The sequence below is a fragment of the Rhinolophus ferrumequinum genome, chromosome 7 (assembly GCF_004115265.2).
Source record: "Rhinolophus ferrumequinum isolate MPI-CBG mRhiFer1 chromosome 7, mRhiFer1_v1.p, whole genome shotgun sequence".
NCBI classification, from domain to species: domain Eukaryota; kingdom Metazoa; phylum Chordata; class Mammalia; order Chiroptera; family Rhinolophidae; genus Rhinolophus; species Rhinolophus ferrumequinum.
Genome location: NC_046290.1, coordinates 28,160,171 through 28,186,698, shown reverse-complemented (window position 1 = coordinate 28,186,698; position 26,528 = coordinate 28,160,171). Strand labels below are relative to the sequence as shown.

At 40.3% G+C, this 26,528-nt stretch overlaps 1 protein-coding gene across 1 annotated transcript in view; it reads right to left on the bottom strand.

Moving 5' to 3' along the window:
* GHR (growth hormone receptor) overlaps positions 1-25,920 on the bottom strand; it is a 234,507-nt gene extending 208,587 nt beyond the window's left edge. Inside the window, 1 exon segment of the mRNA XM_033110150.1 lies at positions 25,863-25,920. The gene's annotated coding sequence lies outside the window, so the exon portion shown is untranslated.
* Positions 25,921-26,528: the final 608 nt, after the last annotated feature.

The window sequence follows — 26,528 nt, the reverse complement described above, 5'->3', positions numbered from 1 at the left end:
GTAATTCACTGTGTGAAACATCAGACAATAACAACATATCCAGAAAAGTAATTGGAGGGAATAGGAAAAAAATAATATTTAATACACAACAGTGTGCCTTGTCTTTGGCAAAACCAACACACATTTGAATTTACAAAGAAAACTGCTAACAGAGGTCTGGTTATCCAAGTGAATGGATCACACCCGAGCTTTGAAATATGGGAAATCAAACAACTGCTTGGAGCCTCAGTGCTCCTCAACTGTAAAACAGGAATAACGTCACCTAAGTTCACAGGATAGTTGTGAGAAACAAATAGCTAAGTAAAGCACCTGGGCACATAAAGTGCTCATTAAATTATTTTTATTACTGTCATTATATTAAAGATGATAATGTAAATTTTTTTTTTTAATAGAGCAAGGCACAAAGGATTATTCATTTCAGGTAAGAGGTCATACAGAAATCAAGTACACATTTTCAACTTGTAAAAAGTAAACTCTTGTTAATTCAAATATACCCCACTTAAATCTCATGCCAGGCAGCTGCCAATTAACCACACAAAGTAGCCCTCCAGTCCCCCAGGTATTTGCTCTCAGGCAGACACAGCAAGCCACAAGGAAGGGGGAGGAGGGCCAGAGCCTCAAGAGCCTTCTGCAGCAAAGCACAGGGAGAAGCCAGAAATCTCTGACCATGGCCTTTTTGCTCCCTGGGGAAAGCCAGTCACATCCCAACTAATGATCTAGCTCTCCAACAGGAAAGAATGAAAAAGGGGAGGGAGAGCTTCCTAACAAATCCCTGGAAAATTAATTAATCCTCTGTCACCACTCTCTTTTATCCCCCGTCCTCACAGCAGGTGTCCTCTACTTAGTAGTGTGGGGATTTCTGTTGTTAAAAGCCCTAGCTCCCCTCCACAGAACCCTGGGATTTTTCCATCTTCAAAGATTAAGTGTCCTTTGATTTCATATAGCAACTACCTTATAGATAAAGGTGTCATCTGTTTGCCATCGGTATGCTGGCTTTGGAAGCAAGCAATTCAAATAATTTGATACTTTAAAGACAATCTAGTTCAGTCTCACAGATGAGCCAGGAAGGTAACACAAATGAATGAAGTGGGCCCAGTAGAAACTGGTTTACTTTGTTGAATTTTTGCCACTCAGAAATAAAAATCCAATTGTTGCCCAATCTTTCCATGTTTTTTTCAAGAGAAACTGCAATCCTTTTTTTTTTTTTTAATGTTGGCAACTAATTTAAAATATAATTAAGCTTCATACCCATGTGCGGAGAAAGCTCACCTATAGATTTCCAGTTAAGTCTCCAACCTAGTCCAGTGAATTTCAGCCTGGCTTCAAGAAAACAAAACAAAACAAAACAAAACTCACCTGGCATCTTTAAAACTACGCATGCCTGCCTCCTCCTCCAATGGCAATTCTGATTTAGTTGGTCACGGGGAAGCTTTCAGGTGATTCTAATATGCAAACAGAGTCGAAAACCACAACTCTGGTCTAGCCCATTAATTCTGCAGATGACAACACGGTGGTCCAAAGATTAAAGCAACCTTCAGCTAGCAGGAAAGAAATAATAGTTCTCATCCCAACATGCTGCTAGCAAAACTCTAATATAAATGCCACTTTTTTTTTTTTTTGGCCAATGAATTGGAGTTTGGGCTTCAATATATACAGTTTGTAAAATATTTCAAATGCTTGACCAGCAGAAGTATTAGTTTTTGATGCTAGAGTCCTTTTTTCCCCCAAATCCAGTGACTATCCTGCAGCATTTACATTGGATTATAAACTCCTGGAAGGCCAAGGACTTCTCAGTCCCTCCCTCAGCAGTGAGGTGAGGCAACGGGAAACAGTAAGTGAAAGAACAGCAAGCTGGTCACAAGAAGCCATCTCATTAGATTTAAACCTTGCTGTCATGCGGGGTGTCAGGCGGGGTATCCTGCCGACTACGCCAAGTGTCGTGCGGAGTGTCAGGCGGGTCTCTGGTCCCGCTCCCCACACAAGAACGCAGGACATGGCTAGGCCAAAAAGGAACACCCACGGAGCCATAGGTAGGGAAGTCATACCACTATGGTCTCGCTGGGTTTACACAACGTGCGACCTGCTGTCCGCTTTGCTGCCAACCAACCGACTCTCTTCCACTCTCCTCCACTCTCCTTCAGTCTCCTCCTCTCTCCTCCTCTCTCCTCGACTTCCCTCCGTTGCCGCAGCAGTTATATTAGTGGCCAATGGCTCAATGGCCACAGCCGACGGCCAACCAGCCACAGCCGATGGCCATTTACTACCTGAGCCAGCACCTTTCCACATGAGGCCGAGAGCCTGGAAACTGCTTTCTGGGGCTATGTCCCCACACTTGCTTTCCCTGCAACAGCACAGAAAGGAACAGACAACTCTATGTCACTCTCATGACTACCACTAACTCGGTGTATTTATTCTCCCTGGAGTGGAACCCTTGCTAATACCAATATCCATAACTTAAATATCCTGTCTGGCTTCTTGACTGCCTGTGACAGACATGTGCTGCGTTCACTGGTCTGTCTGCACTTGCACTATTACTCTTTACACACTGTAGGCAGCGACTGTCCTCAAAGATGGAATATAGGATGGTGTTATACTTCCATCTTAAAGGCCTTGGTGGTAAATACCAGGATTCCTTTCATCCTATTCAGATGTTGGCAAAATCCTATTGTCATGCAGGAGACCCTGCTCGCTGCACCATGTGTCGTGCAGGGTGTCCTGTGGGGTCTCTGGTTCCGCTCCCCACATAAGAACGCAGGATATGGTGAGGCCAAAAAGGAACATCCACGGAGCCATAAGTAGGGGAGTCATATCTCTATACTCTCGCTGGCGGCTGGGTTGGAGAAACAGGAAACAGGAGCCACACAATTCTCAACCCTCACTGCGCCGCTTGCAGACTCAGCCACCGTCTTCTTGCTAGCCCCCATTTTCTGCTAGCCTAGCCACAGCAGTTGTATTAGTGCCCAATGGCTCACTGGTTACAGCTGACGGCCAACTAGCCACAGCTGATGGCCATTTGATCACAGTCGATGGCCATTTACTACCTGAGCCAGCACCTTTCTATGTGAGGCCGAGAGCCTGGAAACTGCTTTTTGGGGCTCTGTCCCCACACCTATTCATTGTGCAAGAGTAATCAAGTTATTGCTCATTTGATTTATTATTTAAAAATACACCTCCACCCACATGTCAACATACTCTAAGCATCTCTCTTTTCATAGTGAGTTGTCTCTCTGAAATAAATCTGATCACATCACTTACCTACATAAGAATTTCTGCTGCAGCTATCTACTGGGCCCCAGGAAAAGTCCAAGAATCCCGAACACGACTTATGAACCGTATCTACTTTTCCAGCCTCATTTCCCTTCTCCTGTCCTCAAACATCCTCTGCTCCAGCTACTTCAAATCACTTACCATTTCCCTAACACACCGTCTTCTCTCCATGCTTCTGCGTTGTCCCTTTTAAGAACACCCTTTCCCCTTTTCTATGCCTGTTGGCCTCTTAGAGAACTTTGAAGAATCACCTCAAATGGCACATCTGGGAAGCCTTCCCTGACTCCTCCAGGAGTGATGAGTCTGTGCTGCCCTGTCTCCCGTCTCCCCTGCTTCCCACCGTGTTAGTTGTGAGTGTGGTGAAAAGCCTCCAGGCTGGGTGCTCCCAAAGCCCAGGTCTGTCCTTCATCGCCTCCCTGGGGCCGGACTCATGCAGGCACTCAGAAGGAAACACAGGTTGGCTAAGTTCAACCAGCTGCTGCTGTCTCATCTGTGTGGGCAAGCAGACAAAGGTGGGTTCCCAGGCAGTTCTTCCTCCCACGGCAGCTATGGCTTCTCTCCACAGGAAGCCTGTCGGCATTTGTGGTTGTTTTGCTTATTAATACTTTGCTTCAACTGCCCCATTATGAGTCTCTCATGCGAAAAGAAAATACTGCATGATCTCATTTACATGTAGAATCTAAAAACAACAAATTCATAGAAACAGAGAGTAAACTGGTGGTTACTAGAGAATGAGAAGTGGGTAAAATGGAAAGATATTTGTCAAAGGGTATAAACTTTCAGTTATGAGATGAATAAGTCCTAGAGACCTAATGTACGCATGGTGACTATAGTTAACAAAACTGTCTTGTATACTTGAAATTTATTAGTAGAGTAGATCTTAAATGCTCTCACTGTACACATACGAAGTCTGACAATTAAGTTTGAGAACTTGTGGCAACGATGTTGCTAACCTTTTCTGATATCAGAGGGATTACTCATTATGAATTTGTAACAACTGGACAAACACTTAACCAAGTTTACTATTTGTAAGTGCTGAATGAAAAAGTTAGACGACCTGAACTTTTCGCCCACAATTCATGGCTCTTGCATCACGACAATGCACCAGATCACACGGCAGTGTCTGTGAGGGAGTTTTTAGCCAGTAAACAAATAACTGTATTGAAACACCCTCCCTACTCTCCTGATCTGGCCCCCCAATGACTTCTTTCTTTACCCGAAGATAAAGGAAATACTGAAAGGAAGACATTTTGATGACATTCAAGACATCAAACGTAATACGACGACAGCTCTGATGGCCATTCCAGAAAGAGTTCCAAAACTGCTTAGAAGGGTGGACTAGGCGCTGGTGTCGGTGCATAGCTTCCCAAGGGGAGTACTTTGAAGGCGACCGTAGTGATATTCAGCAACGACGTATGGAGCACTTTTTCTGGGATGAATTCTCAAACTCAATTGTCAGACCTCCTATATAAAGGTAACTATGTGAGGAGATGGGTATGGTCACTAACCTTAGTGGGGTAGTCATTTCACGGTACAGCCATGTGTCAGATCATTGTGGTGTACAGCTTAAGCTTACACAACTTTATTTGTCAATTATATCTCAATAAGGACCTCAAAATACATTAAAACAAACCAACAAACGAAAGTTTCTCCCTTCAGTAAAGCACACTGAGCTTAAGTCAGACCCTAGCTATTCAGCACTGTGTACAAGCATATGACATATGTAAATGTTCACTGAACTGAAGTACATTTTTCAAATCAGAAGATAACACAGGCAGACTCTCTTGCTATTTGCTTAAGTCTCTTTTACTGTGATTTTAAGTCAGGAGAAATCCAGACTATTTTCAGAAGACTCACCACCAGAAATTAGAGGGAACAGAAAAGCAGAGTCATGTCAAATTTATGAATTAAAAAAAACACACCTTTAAACCACAATGATTACTGGACCACCAAGTCCTTTCCCTAGCAGAAGAACACACTCATACTGTTATTTCAGTGCATAAAACTAGCTATGGATGCTCTCAGAGTGGGATTATTTTCTAGTGAGACATCACTACTAATACTTTAGAACTTGATGGTGTCACAATTCCATCAATGAAATCTGACTCATGATTGATTCAGTTTTCTGTTTGCTGGACTTTAGAAGATAACATATTTCCCTCCTAATGTGCATCAGCAATAATATGGCCTTTTAAAACTTGTACCATCAAGTCCTACTTTAGTCCTACTTCAGTCTGAAAGCATCCAAAAAAACTTTATCAAATACGGAATAAATCCATCCATTGCTAATTACTAAATGCCCACTGTGGTCCCACCACCACCATTGCTAAGTACTGTGGAGGATATGCAAAAAAGTCAACAACAGTTTTTATCCTTCGATGAAACAAATAAGTCATAATGAGGCTTTACACATTAGGTTCCTGACTTTAATTTTCCAACAAGAACTTACAGAGTTCTCAGCATCTGCAAGGTTCTGTCGTGAGGCTACTGGGGAGACTGCACACGGCCATCCTGAAGGCAGGCCACGTACAGTAAGAGTGCCGATGAGAAACTGAGATGGGAGGAATTGTGAGAGTCTTAACAGACGTGCCAATGACGTGTTAGGGAAAAGGAAAAGAAGAGCTTCAAGCTGGAAAGGGTAGGGGAAGGATCGGATTGGAGTTTCACACTGTGGCATTTGAACTCAGCTTCAAAGGATAAGGAGAACGAGAGGATGCCATAATGAGAAAGTCCACTGCGGAAGCAACAACATGAACAGAAGTTGTTGGGCAGAAACAAATGAGATATTTTGAGAGCAAAGGAGTTCAGTTTGAAGCTCGGCAAAAAATACAGATGGATAGGTAAGTTGGTGTAATACCACAGGGCTGTGAATACCAGGCTAAGGAATCTGAAAATCAGGCCATCGGCTAATAAGATGATTCTTGAGAAAGTGAGTGGTCAGAGCGATAATTGTTTAAGATTATTTGGCAATGGTGAGATAGAATTAAAGGAAGATAAATAAGGGCTGCTCTGTGGCCGTTACATCTGCTCCAATTCAGGGGTCTGAGCTGAAAACAGTAGTGAACCTTCTGATTAATATCTGCGGCTACTGTCAAATGGAAATCTATTAACTGCTCATGGAGTCTTGCTTCACAAAACTTTGGCTTCAGACACATCACTATGAAGTCCCTTGTCACTGGCCCTGAGCAGTCTGCATACTTTCTATGTGCACAGAACTATTCTCAGTGTTATAAGAAGGGCCAAAAATATATTTTAAGAAAGTTCACCATCCCCAAAGAAGGCCAACTTGTAGCATGATGTCTATATTCTGCATAATACCTGACACATATTAAACACCACAAATGGCAAATTGGATTAAATATTATTGTTGTTGTTGGATCCAGAGAAGAAGACGGTGCTATAACCTCCCTGCGTGTGATAGTTATTTTACATGTCAACTTGACTGGACCACAGGGCCCACATATGTGGTCAAACATTATTCTCTTCCTGTGAGGGTGCTTTTGGATGAAATTGACATTTAAATTGATAGACTTTGAATAAAGCAGATTGTTCTCCATATGTGGGTGGGTTTCATCCAATCAGTTGATGGTGTGAACAGAACAAAAGAATGACCTCCCCAGAGGAAGAGGGAATTCTGCAGCTAATGGCCTTCAGATCTGAAGTGTAGCACCAGCTCTTCCATAGGTCTCCAGCCTGCTGGTCTACCCTACAAATTTTGGATTTGAGAGCTGCCACATTTGTATGACTGAGTTCCTTAAAATAAATCTCTTTCTATATATATGCATATCCTATTAGTTCTGTTTCTCTGGAGAACCCTGACTCATGCACTGATAAAACATGACAGTGTTTTCACAATGTGCTCCATGTCTACCGTGTTTCCCCGAAAATAAGACCTAGCCGGACAATTAGCTCTGATGCGTCTTTTGGTGCAAAAATTAATATAAGACCTGGTATTATATTATATTATATTATATTATATTATATTATATTATATTATACTATACTGTATTATGTAAGACCTGATCTTATAATATAGTGAAATAAGGCCAGGTCTTATATTAATTTTTGCTCAAAAAGACGCATTACAGCTGATTGTCCAGCTAGGTGTTATTTTTGGGGAAACATGGTATCTGAATCTTCTTATGATCCTCTTCTCCAGAAAATGCCCTTGACAGTAAATGTATGGAATGACAGACAAGGCTATGGGATTGGGAGTATCTAGATTTGCCAGGCTTTCTTTAGCAATAGTTATGTCTGTGAGCCCTACACATTTCATAAACAACCCACCTAGCCAAAAGTTAACTATACAATGGTCTATTATTTAATGCAGAAAGGACAGAGGTAAGTTTTCTTAATGAAAAACCTGGTAGTGATAATCCTTGTCACTGAGTTACAGGTAAAACATTAACGTACCTTCATATGAGATTTCAGTGAATAGAATTTTAGCCCCAGTCCAAGATGGTGGACCGTAATAAAGCTATCAAGTCCAATGGTCGGTGCAAACTGAGGGCCAACCAGGCCCTTTACAGGAACTCAAGAGCCATACTCATATCCCTGTAGAAAGACGGACACTGGGCAACTCGGTCGGGACCCCCCTTCCGTACCGAGACCTGCGACTCTTTACTCTTTACCTTCAATGAACAATCCTCTTTTACAACTCCTCGCCTCTCCTTGGTCCGTGCTTCCATTCTTTGGTTTCACGAAACACAATCCCGGCACAAAGAAAATATTCTACATCACAGATACCTCCTCTGATCTAGGAACCGAGACTGCACTGTATTTCCTGGTGGAAGTCTTAAAAAGGCCTCCAATTCAAACTGTCCCCAAGCTGAACTATTTTCTCCCAACCTGTCCCTAGTCTCCCTGCAGTATTCCCCATTCACTTTAAGCCCAGTACCTGAGAGTTATGCATGGCAAACCTCACCCAGTCATATCCAAGGCAGCATGAAGTCCAACCAACTTCACAAATAAATGGGACATCTATTACCCACACATAATGGTAAGTCTAGTCACTTTTCTCCCCCTTTACCACAAATCTGGTCCATGTTACCAACATCTCAGCCCCACAACAGACTCATAATTCATCCCTGAAAACCCCTTTCCACTCTTCCTCCAACCAGTTTTCATAACAGAGCCAGATGACCTCCTTAAAAGGCAGACCTGATAATGTCACTCTCTTGCTTTAAAACCTTCAATAGTTTTCTGTTGGCCTTATGATAAATTAAGACTATAACATAGTCTGCAACACCGTAAGATACCGCCCCTGCCTGTTCTTAGATCTTGCTCTTAGCTCCTGTTATCACTGCCGAGATTGTTCTTCCTTCTCCCTCCCATTGCTACTCCTTTCAATTTCAAATATTTTATTTTTGAAAGCCTTCCATAACCACCAAGCCCCAACCTGAATCTGGCCCCCTTATGCTTTTATTTCATATTACTTACAATAGCTTTTAATTATACTTGGTGAAAGCCTTTCTAACCATTCTGGACCATGAACTTCTGTATAGCAGAGGCTATTTCTAAGTTGCTTACCATAGTATTCCAGCACCTTGTCCACTGTTCTGTTGGGCAAAATGTAGATTGAATTAATGAGTGAGTTTAGGTGTGAGTGAGTGAATGAATGAATTATGGTAATGATGGTTCTTTATACTCAGGCTATCGATGTTCATCTTTATTCTCCCCTGGAATCAAGGTCAAGATAAACGATCAAGTCCAGTTCACTATAAAAACTGGTTTTGAGAACTCAGGGTACAAGCTGCATGGAGGGGAAATATTAAAAGGCAAGGACTTGGAGGGTCTGTGCTGAGTTCTCCAACTTAGGCAAGAAAAACCAACATCTCTGCTTACGTTCATTCTGAATACCAGACAAGACCTAGCTATATCCATTTCATGAATGAATTCCTTAACTCATTTAAATCTCTTTGTACATATATAAGAAAAAAGTCACTTCCACATATTTTTTTAAAAGGCAAATCTTAGTTATAGGACCATCTGTAAGGACTTAAAGTGTCCCAAATTTAGTACCCATATGTATCCTTTAAACCAACACTAACATATCTCCTTCCAGTTTTCAGAGTCCATCTTTAAATTAAGAACATAGTACTATATCCCAAAGTTTTATACAAATCCTTGGGCTTAAGCTCAAAAGATATTAATCCAAATCCAAGTCATTTATTAAACTGCAAGTGGCCATAAAGCAGAGTTAATGCAATTTGTGAGGCACAGCAAACCAAAGAATGGCTTGTCCTATGAGCTTTTAGGAACCCCCTTTGAAAATCACTGGGGAAGAGGTTAAAAGTCAACTTTAACTTATATCCTTCTTTAAATCATGTGAAATGCAAGCATGCTCCTGACGATGTAAGATTATGAGTGATAACCTACCAAACAGAATACTTCCTGAGTTTTCCCACAAGGATTTTTTTAAAGTTCAAAATGCTATCTTTAGCAATGTGGTTATTATTAATGTCCTTCCTTTTTAAATCATGGGTTTTTTTTAAGCAGTTGTCCTTTGAATTACAAAATCTCAAATCCCAGAGAAGTCATTACAACTATTATGTTAATTGGGCATTAATATTTTACTTCTTAAATTCGGCTGCAAACATGTTTTTTTCTGGAAATTTCTCCTGGCTGTATCAATATTCCAAAATCTATGATTTAATAAAATGAAGACAATTTCTTTTTTAAAAAATGATCACGGCAGTGTTAGGCTGCCTAAGTTATCTATTGCTGCATAAAAATTAACCCAAAATTCAGCAGTGTACAACATTTATTATCATACCGTCTAGGGGCAGAGACCCAGAAGAGGCTTTAGCTGGGTGGTTCTGGCTCGAGGCCTTTCATGAGGTTTCAGTCAAGCTATTGGGGGTGGGGAAGGCTCTAGAGTCATTCTGAGGCTGGACAGGGGCTGAAGGCTCTACCCCCAAGGTCATTCTCATGTTGCTGTTAAGAGGATTCAGTTTCACACCGGCTATTGGACTGGAAGCCTGAGTTCTTCATACCACGCTGGCGGTAGGCTTCTCCATAGGGCAGCTCAAAACATGGCAGTTAGTCTCCCCCGGAGTGAATGATCCAAAAGACAGAGCAACCAAGACAGAAGCCACAGTGCCTTTGAATGATGTACAAAGTTGTACAACTTCTCGTTCTCTTTACTCTGTTCGTTAGAAATGAGTCACCAAGTCCAGCCTACACTCAAAGGGAGGGAACTTGAGCTCCACCTCTTGAAAGGAGGAGTAGCACAGAATTTGTGGATATATTTGTAAAAGCACCACACAGGCAGTGGTTAGAAGCATGGGAGTGAGACACATTTGGAATTAGGAAGATCTGCGTTTGAGTCTTGACTGCGCTACTTACCAATCGAGGGTCCTTGCACAAATTATTTAACCTCCCCAGGTCATAGTTTCAGCAAATGTACGATTAGGTGGATCATAGGGGATTTGTGTGGGATTAAATAATAGACCCCGTAAAAAGAAGTTGGTATTGTCCTCGGTCATGATAAGTACTTCCTTGACACTGTCCACACAACGGTAATTAGTGAAGCAACCTCTTTATTGAGTGCCCACTCAGTACATAATACACAGTTCTTTGCCCTGTGGGAGTTTACAATCTAGCAGTTATGAAAGTGAATCTGAACTTATAGCAAAGCTAAATGCTTTTTCCTCTAGAAACCTGGGGGCTTCCTAACGAGAGGCAGTCAGAAAGCAGTCTATACAAATAAGGAAACATATAATGGGTTTAATCATCTTTGTTTGCTTGTTTCTTTAAAGAAGAGCGGCTGTTCCTTTAATGTAATTTTTCTCAGAAGTGCTGTGTGTAAAACAAAGCCCAGCACTTTGCTGGTGTGGAGGCACACAGTGCAGCCAGCTGGGCCTTCTTTGGACACCCCAAGGCCCCTGAGGCGTCTTGCTGGAGCACAGTTTATAAGTCTGAATGAACAGACTATGCCTGTAATCACATATACAAAGGGTCAAAGGTCATGGCTTAAAACCATGCCAACGTAATAGAGCCATTTAAGTAAAGAAAACAGTTTCATACATATGTTCTGAAAGGTAATGGTTTTTCTCCTTAAAAATTTGCAATGCTCTACACACTAGAGTCTGAAGGGAATACCTGTCCGTCAATTCCTGCGTTTTCCTTCTAAGACAAAAAAGACCACCATTTTTATGATTGTCCCTTTGTAGCTTCTTAAAAGTTAGATCTCATTCTGAGTCAATAATTTGTATTTTACATGGATTTTGTTATTAGATGCTAACTCTAGGCTTCCAACAACTTGTAATCAAAGCAAAAATAAACAAAAAACCTTAAAGCCTATTCTTTTCTGAATTTAGAATTAGAGGTTAGAGGAATTTTAGCATTGGTTTGCCTAGATACCCATGTTGTTTATCTTCCCAGAGTCAAAGCTCAAATAATTTATGAGACTTTCTCCTTCTGAATTTTATGCCCCAAGTTCCAAGGCAACCAATGGTAATTTTCATTTGGGTCATTGCAAGAATAAAGATTAGTCAAAGATTTCACTGAATATTCCATATCCCTCATGTAACACTTCAAAAAAACAAAAACAAAATCAAAAAACAATAACCATAGAAAGACTGAGAAATGAAGGTCAACTATCCAAACTCAAACACATTATAAAATAATAAAATATTTGAATTATTATACAACATCAATGTCATGCTCTTTAGACATGTTTGTTTCCACGTCTATTATTACCCTTGTATCAGAAATTTATTATTGGCATATGGATGACTTTCTAAAGAGCTTTGTGGTCCACGTATGTGGATATCAAGACGTTAGGTTTTACCGATGTTAGGTAGCTTTTGAAAACAGTCCACAGATTCAAGACTAACACGTACTGCCGCTCACTAAGGAATGTACCATGCATCCATGTCTCTTGCAGTTTGATAATACAGACTTGTCAAAGACTGTATGCCTAGCAAAATGGCACCAAGGACGGGGGTTGGGCAAGTGGAGAAGAGCGGGAATAATTGAATACAGTGTTAAGAGTACAGGCTACAAAGGTAAATTGGTAGTTATAAAATAGTCATGGGGATATAAAATAGAGCATGGGGAATATAGTCAAAATGTTGCAACAACTATGTTGCAACATAGTGCCAGGTGGGTACTAGACTAATCGAGGGGATCACTGCATAAATTATATAAATGTCTCACCACTATGCTGTACATCTAAAACTAATGTAAAATAATATTGAAGGTCAACTGTAACTGAAAAAAAGAAATGATTTAAAAAAAAACAAACATGTTTTAAACATGTTTTAACCTCAGCTGTGTCATTTACCACCTGTGAATCCCTGGGTAAGTGACTGAATGTCCCTGAGTCTCATTCCTTCATCTATCTAAGGTACTCAAAGCTGTATGACTCACAGTTAGCAGGATTAAGTGTGACATGTACATACAATGCTAGGCACATTGAAGGGAGTGGGTCGTGTCTGATTCAGGGGGTCTTGCTTCACATTTGTTGTCCAGGACACATGTTCAAAATGTGTCATAACACTGCTATGAATACTTCTTAGCTAACTGATGGAGGCTTAGCTACACATATGCCTACTGAATAAAGCTCTGTTCTTGTTATTGCTTTGATATAATTACTTTGTTTTGAGAACATACTGTGTCCAACTTGATTCTGGATGTCAACATCACTGTATTTTCACACATAGAACTTACTATCTAGTTATAAAGACTAGTTAGTGGAACGCATGAGAGGGCCAAAATAAAAAAGTGTATGCACAGATAAAAATTGTAAAATTAAATGCAATGTGCTATTCTGGATTGAATCCTGAAACAGAAAAAGGACATTAGTGGGAATACCAAGAAAATCTGAATAATGTCTGGAACTTAGTTAATAGTATTGCACTACCTTTGGTTTCTTAGTTTTGACAAATATACCGTGATTATGAATGTTAACATTAGGGGAAACTGGGCGAGGGATATACAGGAACTCTACATGTTTGCAATTTTTCTGTAAATCTGAAATTAGTCCCAAATAAAACGTCTATTTAAAAAAATCATTACCCAATGCAAGTCTCCTGTCCCTGCTCCACCCTATGACTTCATGCTGCCTAATTTCTAACTGCCAGCACCTGCAGCTCTTTGCCTGAAGGTTCTCTCTAGCATGTGGAGACTGCTGAGCTCTGCCCAGCATTAGTGCCCATGAATTACTGCCTGATAAAAGCTGATGGGTAAAGAGTTAATCTCTTTCAACCTTGGGTGAGAGGACTCTAAGATGTGTGTTTTGCCTGGACTCCCAAAGTCTCCTCAGAAAGATTCTAAATTCAATTGCTGATGGCTGTAACTTGCTTCACAATGCACCCATTATTGGCTCCTTTCCCTGCCTTATTTCACTTTCCCAAATAAATTTTTACCTGAAGCCTGGTCTCATGGTCTGCTGGGAATGCAAACCAAGACATTACTCTTAACTATATTTGCTGATGAAGAGAAGAAGCCACTGAATATATTGGTTTAAGGTCATTTACAGGGAGATATTGTCCTGGATTATTTTTGGTTCCTGGAAAGTGCTGTTCACTCCATACCATGAAGAAATCTCACCAAATTATAAATACTTTGGGAACTGACACATGAAAGCCACTCATTTTTGGATGCATGGAAGGGAAATAAATGTTTGGAAGAATGCCAACGAAAACTTCCAGTAACTAATAAAAATGCATGCATTCATTCATTCAACCAGAATTTACTAGGGATATTCTATGGGATAAAAAGTGAACAAAATAGGAAAGATTCCTACTATTAGAAAGCTTACATTTTTCTCAGTGGAGATGGACAAATAACAGGAAAATAAATTTACAAACAAGATAATATTAGATAGGTATAAGTGCTAGTATGAAGAAACTAAAACGGTGAAATAAGCATGACCTATTTGGGGGAAGCTTACTCTAATAGGACCAAGACAGCGAGGCTTTTGTGTGCATTCCTCTAGGTTCTCATATCTGATAGCATATCATCATAGGCTGTTCTTTACCTCAACACCCATCATCCCAACAGGCCAACTTTCGATTGTCCCTTAACTTGCCCAAAGTATCACCTTGCCTAAGGATTAAGGTCTCCCATTGCTGGCAGATAGAAATCTCTCTGACAAACATATACATCAGGAATGGCTTTTAGTAGTGATTTTTAAACCCAAACTTCATATGTCACCAATAATCATCTGGGATATACCGTCTACTTCTGTTGTATGGCAATAGTCTAGGCACACTGACAGAGAAGTCATTCATCTTTGGACAGTAGTACTCTTCTGAAGAAGGGAAATTTCAATAATTCAAATGAAACCAGGGGTGGCTATAACTTTGATTAAATTTATATTTAAATCCGAGTTCCAGAAATCATATTTCTCTCTCTATACACGTATATACTATGTTTCCCCGAAAATAAGACGTAGCAGGAAAATCAGCTCTAATGTGTCTTTTGGAGCAAAAATAAATATAATACCCGGTCTTATTTTACTATAAGACCGGGAATAATATAATGTAATAAAATATAATATAATATAATATAATATAATATAATATAATATAACATAACATAATACCGGGTCTTATATTAATCTTTGCTCCAAAAGACGCATTAGAGCTGATTGTCCGGCTAGGTCTTATTTTCAGGGAAACACGGTATACTTCTCAAGAGACCTAGTCTTCCCCCTGGATAATCAGCAACCCCCGAGATAATAGCCCAGACCTGACAAATGGTCACAAGACCCAGATAAAGATAACATCTTGATTTAAGTTATATTTCAGGTAGAATGACCCCTTGGCTACTTTTCCATGAGATCAGACAACAAGATGCAGGAGCAGAAGTCAAAACTGTCCTCAAGGCCTGAAGAAATTATTTATTACCCTTACCTCACCTCTGACCAATCAGCTACCAGCACGACCCCCACGAACGCCCTAACACACAGGTGTCTTTTGATTTTGCCCAATAGAATCTGAAACTTACATGCCATTGGGGAGTTGTGTCTTTAGACCATAAGTTCTCTGTTTCTGATTGGCCAATTCAATGTTAAACTATTTTTCTTCCTTACAGCAAACTCCTGCTTGTGCATTTCCTTGGGCCAGAGCACGCAGGCAGAGGGACTCTCACATTGGCGTCCCAGTAACACGAACAAAAGAAACACCTGGGGACTCATTAAAGCCTTAATTTCAGTTTATAGGGAAAGAAAAAGGGTGGTGGGAAGCAATAGTTGGTATCAAGTGGATCTTTGATGAGTGAAGGTTTTAAGTTTCCTCTCTCAGAACCTCTTAAAAGGGTGCTACAAGGAGTCATTTGTTTCTGTGGTGTCTGGTAGGTGCCAGGCACCACTCTGACTCATGTAAACTACAACAGCCTTGTAAAGTAAGAATCACCATTCCCATTTGCAGAGAAAGCTCAGAGAGTTTAATTAACTTGCTGAGAGTCATGAAGGTGGCAAATGGATTCAAATTCCATCAGAGAAGCCAGATTTGTGTGATTCCAAAGCCTACCCAATGCCCTTTCCAGAATGTCAACCTACTTTTAGGCTTTCACAGGGGTTGACAAATCAGAGGGCATCTGCCAGCCCTAATTCACAAGCAAATCTCTGTGTGTTCCCAGTGAAAAGAACGGCCGGTCAAGGGTCACTTGTCTCAATTCACAACCCACCCACTCAGATAGTTAACACAGCTAACTGTCTCCCTCACATATGAATGACACAGATAAACATGCTATTCCATGATTCTGGTCACTGTTTATGGGTGGGAATGTGGTGTAGCAGAAAAAGCCCTTGAAAGCAAGAGAGAAGAACTAGATTACAAATCTCTCACAAATCTCTAAGAGGTCAGTCTTAGGGAAATCTTGTTATTTCTCAGGGAATCCCATTTCCAAGGGACTCCCATTTCCTTACCTATAAATCAAGTGAGGATGTTGGACTCAATTTTCAACATGAGTCCACTGGCATTTGAGGAGGTGCCATTCTGCCTTGTGTGGGCCTGCCCCTGGCATTACAGAAATCTAGCTTCCTGACTGTAGGCACTAAAAGCCTATAACTCTTTTCCAGTCCTTCTAACAACCATATTCCCAAATGTCCTAGGCACCACCTCGCAGAGAGAACAGTATTTGGTTGAGAATCATTGGTAAATGATCTCAAGTTCTATGAGGCCCTGTGGCTCTAGTGGGCGAAGACTGTCAGTGTTAGCACGTGGCAGCGAAGTGGAGGTGGAGGAGGGAATTCCAGGACAACTCTATATTGTCGCATCTGTTTAAGACTACATTCTTTAAAGGAAGCCATATTGTTGGCATCTTTAGTAGACCTCTTGGAATACTGTTACAAAAAAAGTTCTAAAATTGAATTTACGTGTATATAATGTTCATACAAGAGAAGTATGCAGAGACACTCTGCAATAGTCACCATGCCCAGCAAGGACGAGGCTCAGGGTAGTCAATCCAATAGCCCTACCCAAGGGATGGCCCTATATGAGCATCCATAATAAGATATCAGAAGGGCTTCCAGTAGAAAACAAATCCACAGCCTGATACACCCTGCCAACTCCCCTGTTACAAGTTACCCCAGTGAGCTCCACATATGCCTCCTGTTCAGGTCCTTGGCCCATTTTTTAATTGGATTGTTTTTGTTGTTGAATAGTATGAGTTCTTTATATATTTTGGATATCAGCCCCTTATTGAAGGTGTTGTTTGCAAATATCGTCTTCCATTTGGTTGGTTGCCTCTTTGTTTTGTTGGTAGTTTCTTTGGTTGTGCAGAAGCTTTTTAGTTTGATTTAGTCCCATTTGTTAATTTTTGCTTTTACCTTCCTTGCCTTTGAGATCAAATTCATAAAATCCTCTCTGAACCCAAGGTCTGTAAGTTTAGTACCTATGCTTTCTTCTATGCAATTTATTGTTCCAAGTCTTATGTTTAGGTCTTTGATGCATTTTGAGTTAATTTTGGTATATGGTGACAGATAGCAGTCTAATTTCATTCTTTTGCAAGCAAGTGGCTTTCCAATTTTCCCAGCACCATTTACTAAGGAGGCTGTCTTTTCTCTATTGTATGATTTTGGCTCCTTTGTCAAAAATTATCTGCCCATATATATGTGGGTTTATTTCTGGGTTCTCAATTCTATTCCATTGGTCTGTGTGTCTTTTTCTTGTAATACTATACTGTTTTGATTATTGTCACTTTGTAGTATAAACTGATGTCAGGGAGTGTGATACCTCCACCCTTGTTCTTTTTTCTTAGGATTGCTTTGGCTATTCGGGGTCTTTTGTGAGTCCATACATATCTGATGATGTTTTGTTCTCTTTCTTGAAAAAAATACCATTGGGATTTTGATGAGGATTGCATCAAATCTGTATATTGCTTTGGGTAAGGTGGCCATTTTAACTCTGTTGATTCTTCCAATCCATGAACATGGAATATCTTTCCATTTCTTTGTGTTCTTCAGGTTCTTTTAATAATGTCTTATAGTTTATGTATAGGTCCTTCACATCCTTTGTTAAGTTTATTCCTAGGTATTTTATTATTTTTGTTGCAATTGAAAAAGGAATTGTTTTTTCCCTTTCATTTTCTGAAATTTCACTGTAGTATATAGGAACACAATGGATTTTTGTACATTGATTTTGTATCTTGCAACTATACTGTACTTTTTTGTTGTTTCTAATAGTTTTTTGGTGGAGTCTTTAGGGTTATCTATATAAAAAATCATATCATCTGCAAAAAGCGATAATTTAACTTCTTCATTCCCAATTTGAATGCCTTTTATTTCTTTCTCTTGCCTGATTGCTCTGGCTAGGATTTCCAATACTATGTTAATAAAAGTGGTGATAGAGGGCATCCCTGTTTTGCTCCTGATCATAGAGGAAAAGCTTTCAGTTTTTCACTGTTAAGTATATTAGCTGAGGGTTTGTCGTATATGGCCTTTATTGTTTTGAAGTACTTTCCTTCTATACCCATTTTATTGTTTTAATAAATAAATGAATGTTGCATCTTGTCAAATGCTTTTTTGCATCTATTGATATAATCATATGATTTTCATCCTTTATTTTGTCATGTAGTGTATCACATTGATCAATTTGCACGTGTTGAACCATCCTTGTACCCTTGGAATGAACCCCACTTGATTGTGATGTATAATCTTTTAATGTATTTTAGTATTTGATTTGCTAGTATTTTGTTTAGGATTTTTGTGTCTGTACTAATCAGAGATATTGGTCTGTAGTTTTCTTTTTTTGTGTGTTATCCTTACCAGGTTTTGGTATCAGGGTAATGTTGGCCTCATAATTGTCAACTGTCCCATAATCACACCATGTACATTATTAGTGTTGCCTTCCTAGCTTGAATGTTAGTTCCCAAAGTCACGGGTCATGTCTTACACTACTTTTGTATTCCCCAGAGTGTCTAGCACATTCCTGGAAATACAGTAGTAGCTCAATAAATATGTTTTCTGCCTTTGATTTTTCACACTGATCCCCAAAGTATCACTATCTTGACCAAACTCACATCCTGTAGGATAATGAAAAAATCTTATTTACTCTTGTCTTTTCCCAAGGGGTTTTCCAAGTACTTTTTAGATGACATAATTAATTCTCACATTCCCTATCTATACTGTAGTGAAAAAATAAAAACACTAAACTTTAAACACTAGTCTAGTTAAACACTAAACTAGACGAAAGCAAAGGATTTAAATTTTCATACTCTGTGATGAGGGGTATACCAAGAGCTGGCAAACGGGATGTCTCCTAAGTCCTACTAAGCCTTACAGAAAAATTCAAAACATGTCTCAATCGTGCTTTAAATATTAAAAACTTCTAGAAGTTTCCAAGGCCCTGAACAGGATCCACTTTGGAAAGTCAGTCATCAAGTTTGGGAGAATTAATCTAAGGGGAATAATACCAAATATGAATTTATGAGCTTAGATACTAGTTATCATCTGATTGTATCCACATCCTTTTGCCCCCAACTCTATATATACTTCTTGTCAAACACTTCATTTTCTCTCTGTGTTATATTACATACTAAGATCATCAATAAAATATTTATTGAACATCTATGACAAGACAAGCACTATTTTGCCAATGTTTCTAACGGAAACAAGATGCTCCACTGAGTGCCAATATGAAAGAAATTATTCCTCTTCATTCTCGCTCCTCTTTCTTTAATATTTCTGACTTGCTAGGTATGAAAATGGTGTCCTTTCTTTATTCAATAGCATCTTGCCCAGGGATTCTGATACCTTCTTCTACCCCGAGGAGAAGAAGCCATTGTAGAGACTCTGTCTTCAGGACTCTTTTCACAATTTATCATTCACATATGATTTGCCAGACTATTCTTCTTTCTGCTTTGACAAATGGAGGTTTTTTTCTAGGATAACAATAACTTCAATAGCCTGAAGGTTTCCAGAAAAGCAGTTTATAGGATGAATTAGGATCATATGGCAGCATACTGACCAAGCACAAAGGCTGCTTTCCTGCCCAATGGCAATCAAAACTGAAAATCTGAATGAGGTTTCTCACCAGCCATCATCAAACTCAAGCTGAGCTACTTGCTGCATCACTTAAGCACCTTTTGTCTGTCAGGGAGAATACTGTGTATGACTGTTTTGTAATGATTATTCTCTACTTCTTTTTGATATGGCAACTCAAAAAATTTTTTAAAAAGATGGATATGATGCTTAATATGACAAAGTACATTTTCAGCGAGAAAAAAATAAGCATTTGTCTTTAGACTTATGATTCTATCATACCTAATATATGCTAAAGGAACAGAGAGGGATGCCTCTTTTAAGTGTTTAAATTATATACAACTTCAAATGTTTCATTTTATAAACAACTGAGGAAATGGTCAAGGCATTACTACAACAAATGTCTAGCATAGCAGGCTGTCCATCATAGATAAATACATAAAAGTACCTGTTCAATTTGCGTGTTTTAATGCTAAACGAGGTGTTCTAATGCTAAACGAGGGCTTTACCCGGCAGGGTAGAGTGTTCTGTAGCACTTGTACTGAATCTCCATGAAATGAGTTTTTTCCCTAGGATAAACTTTTCACCTAGAAGCCCGGCCAGCTGGAGATAGAAGTGTTTATGTTTAAACAAATTCACAGTCAAAGAAGTATCTTTCATTGGGATTACAACGATATTATTCTAAAGAAAACTGATGGAAGTCTATTCCTTAACAAAAGAAGCGAGTCCTAATCAAAGCAGTAAACACATCTGGAACTTTTAAGGCCTCTGTAGAAGAAATTATCTACTGATTTTGGAATGGAGTATTTGAAGGTAAGTTTAGATGCTAATTAAAAACACACAGCCTAACAATTTCCGACAAAATCACTGCCTTCTTATGAATCATTATTAAGTAAAATTGGTGCCTGATCTAAGGCTTCATTTGCCTATATTAGAAGGTAGAGGGAAGCACTGGAGAAAGAAGTTGAGACTAAACAATGATTCTCTCTGTCAACCTTCTTTTAAGAGTCTGGTATTCATCATAGAATTTTCTTTAGCTCAAAGCAAAAACAACAACGAAAGAAACGACTCTCTGCATCATGACCATGACGAGCTGGAATTGTTTCAGCATGGGAGATGAAGGCACAGTTGTGATTACATTTTTATCTGTTTTACTTAAGTGATTAAAAAATTAATGGTGAGGGAATAAAATAAGCAAATACTATTTCTTAGTGTTTATATTCAAAATTGTTGTGTATTGGTAAATAAGTGATATAAAGTATAGGTCAACTGTCCAAAGCATTCCAAGTAATTCAACTAATACTTCCCATATCTGCTGTGTTTACAGCATTCAACAGAGTGGAAAAATATAGAAATGAATATCTTATTTCCTATTCTTGAGGAACCCACACCCTAGCAAGGAAGACAGATATGTAAAAAGTAGACCATGAAACTAAAATGAATGAAATAGGTATTCTCAGAGAAGTTCAAGCAAAGTGTCAAAGGAGCTGAGAGAAGAAATTCAATAATTAAATGGATTCAAATCATAGGCCTGAAAAGAGTCCCAAGATGTCATCTTATTTACAACTCTTTTGTTGTTGTCTATTTGTTTCTAACATGAAAGAAATATGAAGCCTAGGAAGGTTAAGTCGTTTTCAAAAATTACAAATTAAAGGCAGAACTTAAAGGGAATCCAACTTTCCTGACACCTAGCTTACTATTATTTTATATTCTGCCATCCTAACTTGGGGGTTTCTTGTATCAAAGTAGAACTGGGGTTTAGAAATTGCACATCCAAGTTCACGTCAGTGTGTCTGCTACATTTTTTTGGTGGGGAAGTGAAAGGGAACGTAGGAGGTGGGGAGCAGTGAAATAAGTTTTGGAAATTAAAAAAAAATGCTCTTTACCATTGATTATTTTCTGTCTTTGTATGGGAACAGAATAAAGGAAAGGAGCAAACATAATATGGATGGAGACCATAAGGCAAGGGGATGAGTGAGGAATGTTGCTACACAGACACACACACACACACACACACACACACACACACGAGGCGGTAACGGCATGGACAATTTTATCTAAGGCACAAGAATGTCACTGACTCATTGTCCTGACTGAAGTTCTGGGCACAAAGTAGGGGCTTCTGATAGGCCCAGATGTCAGCCTATATTACAGGTTGGTTTATTCTCTTTGTCAAGAAAAACAGTCATTTCTTTCATACCTAGACTTGCTGAAATAAATAAATAAATAAATAAATAAATAAATAAATAAATGAATAAATGAATGAATAAATAAATAAATAAATGAATAAATAAATAAACCAGCATTCTCATCATCAGCAACCATTAACATTTCTAGCAGGAAGACAGAAGATTCTCACTTGTGGCAGACTCTCAGCTGGGGGCGGGAGAAACTTGTAATTTAAATGGGCAATTCCAGACAGATACGTAAAAGAAAAATCACTCATCCAGGTAGGTTCTATGCGTAGTACAGGCCAGAAATGAGGTGTTTGTAAACACCTCAGTCCTGGATGGTAGGAACTGTAATTTTAACAGAGGAGGAAATGTTGAGTCTCAGAGGAGCAATCTGCATGTCTGGTGGTAAAGGTCAGGTTCAGACTGAGGTCCAATGGGCTCCAAAGTGCTTGCCTTTGGACCATACCCTCACCTCGTGTACTGTACTTCCATGAAAATAAGCCCTAGCCAGACAATCAGCTCTAATGCATCTTTTGGAACAAACATTAACATAAGACCCGGTATTATATTATATTACATTATATTATATTATATATTATATAAGACCCGGTCTTACATTATAGTAAAATAAGACCGGGTCTTATATTAATTTTTGCTCCAAAAGACGCATTAGAGCTGATTGTCCAGCTAGGTCTTATTTTCAGGGAAACACGGTATATATTAGATTTGCTTCCTTCCTTCAAGACTAGGATTTGGTAAGTGAGGAGCATCCGAGCATTTGTCAGGCTTGGATCCAGACACACAAGAGGCCTGAACCTCCCCTAGAACTGATGCTGTGAAATACCTGCTTTTGACTTCCCTGGAGCATTAGCAGGCTATTTAGCTCCAGAGGAAGAACAGGTTGTTGACTCAGTCATGTCGTATAGGTACATCTTAAATCCCAATCTGATGTACTTTCTGTCTGATGTACTTTCACCTCACTAAGGGCCAGACGGCATACTCTCTGGGACTTGGACAGAATAAGGCTTCAATAAATGCCTGATTGCTAGTACTGACTCATGCTTGCGGAAGCAGACAATAAGGTCCATGAAAAGGACCTCATAAGGTAGGCTCTACCTGTCTACAATATGCAGCTTCAATTTGCTTGTCTTTAGAACATTCTACATCTGGTATTTTTGAGGTTGGTATTTCTTGACAGAGAGAAATTAAGTAGCTATTTGCACTGCCTGTAGAATTCAATGACCTGCACAATATTAAACTTTGCAAAGAAAATTCAGGCGTGAAAAAATGTCTGGAAACATGTTTTGACTATGGATGACTAATAATCTGAAAAGAATGAGTTGTTATCTTGTTTATGGATTTGAAATTAGCAGAGTGTAGTGATAAGGCTAAAAAAGCTCATAAATGTTAAATTGCCTTCATTGATGTAGAGAGTTCAGAACTAAGGATTTCACATCTGTGTTTTAAATACACATTAGGAGGGAGGGAGAGAATGTGGAACCTAGGGCATAATGGTCAGGGTAGAGAAGGGTGGGACCCTTCAGTGGGTGAGGCAAGGCTGCAAAAATAGACAAAAAAGAATTCAGGAAGAAGGAGCATAATGTTTGCTTTCAAAGATAGCACTTAAGGGAAAGAGAGATTAGATGCATTGTGTATGACTCCAACCACTGAACAGTAGGCCAATGGGTAGAAGAAACTGTTGATTCAGTACAAGGTGGGACTTTCCAAAAATGAATCTCTCCTAGAACAGACCAGCTAGCAGGGAAGCAAGTTTCTCATCTGATTATGTTCAAGAAAAGGTGGGCTGGCCCATGCACAGGGAGAGACACTGAAGTGGAATTTCATGTACCTTACAGAGAGTTAACTCTAAAGTTGGTTATCATCCCGGTCAACCATTTTATGGGGCACATTATTTACACTATACGTTATAGGTTAAAAAAAAATCACCTGCCAAAGAGACAACCTGTTTTGCCTTATTACACAACTAACAGAGGGTTGAGTCCTGTCTTCCCAAACTTCAATTCTTATCAGTTCAAGATTCATAAAGTGATTAGGTGATTGGAACACTCATATTATTTAAATCATTACCACAGAGATTATACTTTTTTGAAGAAGAAAAAGTGATAGTTTGTACTGACACATGTGAGCACACTGAGAAATAGAAGTTATTTTTATTACTGACGCATTAAAAAATGCGTTCTCTAAAAGCAAACCATGTCTCAATAATTCTGCAGTTTAGCAGAATGACAGAAAAGCTTCAGTTTCGGGTTAGCAAATTTAAAAAATATAACCTATGCCTCCTTTTTTCTTAAGCTCCACAATTTGCTGTGCCATATTCACACTGTATCACTTACATTTATCTTTACATTCATAATGCTTACCAGCAGATAGCCAAAAAGGCTCGCCAAGTTGGACCACCTTCAAGATTTGTTTCCATGCCGGGGTGCTTCATGCACTTGGCAGAAGCAAGCTGCAAGTGGGACTCCATTTATTACATTATACTATAAACATGTCTTGAGCTAACAAGATACTCAACATGACAATCCCATAGGTTACCAAGCATCATAAACATCTGTTAACACAGGCGCCAGAGCAAGCCGGAGAGAAGGCATCTAGTATCCATGTTTAAGTGGTTTATGATGAGTAGTCTGCTGTTTAAAAATTAATAATCAAAAACACAGCCCCAAACTCTGCCTAGAACAAATATTTGCAAGGCAAAGTTATGCTCGGTTTGAAAAAAAAAAACATACACTCATGTCGTCACTTTGTCATTGCATTTATAGACTTTCACTTCACACCTTTGCCCATTAAGTGTTGGCTTTCCATGGCATCCAGGAGACCAAAACTGTAATTTCACTGTGATATATTTACTCGAAAAGAAAGGCTGAATGTTGACTCACCAACTTTCCTTAGACCAATGTGAAGCACAAAGTTTACAAGGCTGGAAGAAGGAGATGAAGTATGGGACATGCTTACACTACAAATGATGCTTTCAAGGGTCTCTGTGCTAAAACACATCTTTCCTGCTCCATCTAAAGTCCATCTGAAGGGAAACTATAAATAACTGGAAACCTCTTGATATTTAATCTGGGATAACTGAGCTTTGTTTTTCTTAAAAGGAAACAGAATCCCGAAATCACAGAAAAGATGGACGCAACCCTGTCTGTTAAATCACTTTATTTTGTTTCTATCCAGCATTTTAATTTCTGGAAATGTTTCAATACTAGTTACCTTCAAGGTCTATCCCTTGACAGGGAAAAGGACTTCCAGGGTGACCCAGGTAGAAACTAGCTTAGAACACCAGTTGCTCAGGGCACAGAGCTGCCACAACATCTGCCAGGAAAGGTGAGTGCCTTCCCAGGCACAGACGCCAGGGAGTCTAACAGCAAACACTCCAAAGACCATCTCGTCTCTGGACTATGGACAGCAGCACGCCGGGAATCTCCGACTTGGGTCCGTGTCTACAGGATTCCGTACCCATACGTACACACATCTCCTAGAACCCTCGACCCCTCTATGCAGGTCTCTTGAGAGTTCCAGAAACTTCCACCTCCAGCCCTATGCCCCTCGAAGTCAATAGGTTTAGAATTTTAAAGTCCGTGGCACTTAAATCCTATGCAGGAACTCCTGCGACTTCCCAACTCTCAGGCCTCCCGTTACCTTTCCCTGTCCCTTCCAAGGTCCGGCGGCACAAACAGGCGGGCGGCACCTCTCTGGTCTCCTCCTCCCCCCTGAACACCCTACTGGCTCAGGCGCCGACACGCCTCCCCAGGAGCACACACGCGCACACGTACACCCATTCCGTACACAGACTCCGCGTCAGACCACCAACTCCCGCAGCCCGGCGCCAGCATACACCCCCGGGTTATATATAAAGCATCGCCCCCAAACAGACTGCCCCACGCACCCGCAAGTGGGTGGCCCTGCCCGACATCCTCTTCGCGCCGCCAGCACCATCTCCCCACACACGCGGCTACCCCACTCACCAGTTGCTCAGCCGTCATGCCTCCAGCAGTTCTGTCAAAACTTTGAGCCTGGTTGATTTCATAACCGCGAGTAAGTCCAGGGCTGGGGGAACTCGGCTCGCCAGGATTTCCACCCACCCCAGCTCATGGGGATCTTGTGGCCGTGACTCTAGTGACCCCAGCTACGCGGGTGCCAATACCAGGCTCCAGCGGCCACAAACGCCACTAAGGGCGGTGCGCTTTGGGGAGGAGCGCTCGGTGTAGACGCGCACTGCGGGACCACCTCCCCTCTCCTCTGGTCGCGCAGCCTGGGACCTCTCCCCGCTCAGCAGCGGCAGCTTCAGCGTTTCTGCCCCAGTCCGACTGAAGACGTCAAACAGAAACACTCGCAAAACTTTTACTACAAAACTACCTTCGGAGGAAGCCCCTCCAGGAACCGCAAACACCGGTGGGAGCAATCTCCAGCGTAAGCTGGTTCTCCCGTCGCCCTCAACTCCCGGCCGCCCCCATCAACTTCCAGACACACACACACACACACACACACACACACACACACACACGTTCACAGCGTGGATCGGGTTACAACAACCCCCCAGCAGAAAACTTCGCGAGCAGGGGAGCACAGACAACCCCCAAGTCATCCGGGAAAATAATTATCTGTGTAAATACACAAGACAGGTCCCCATT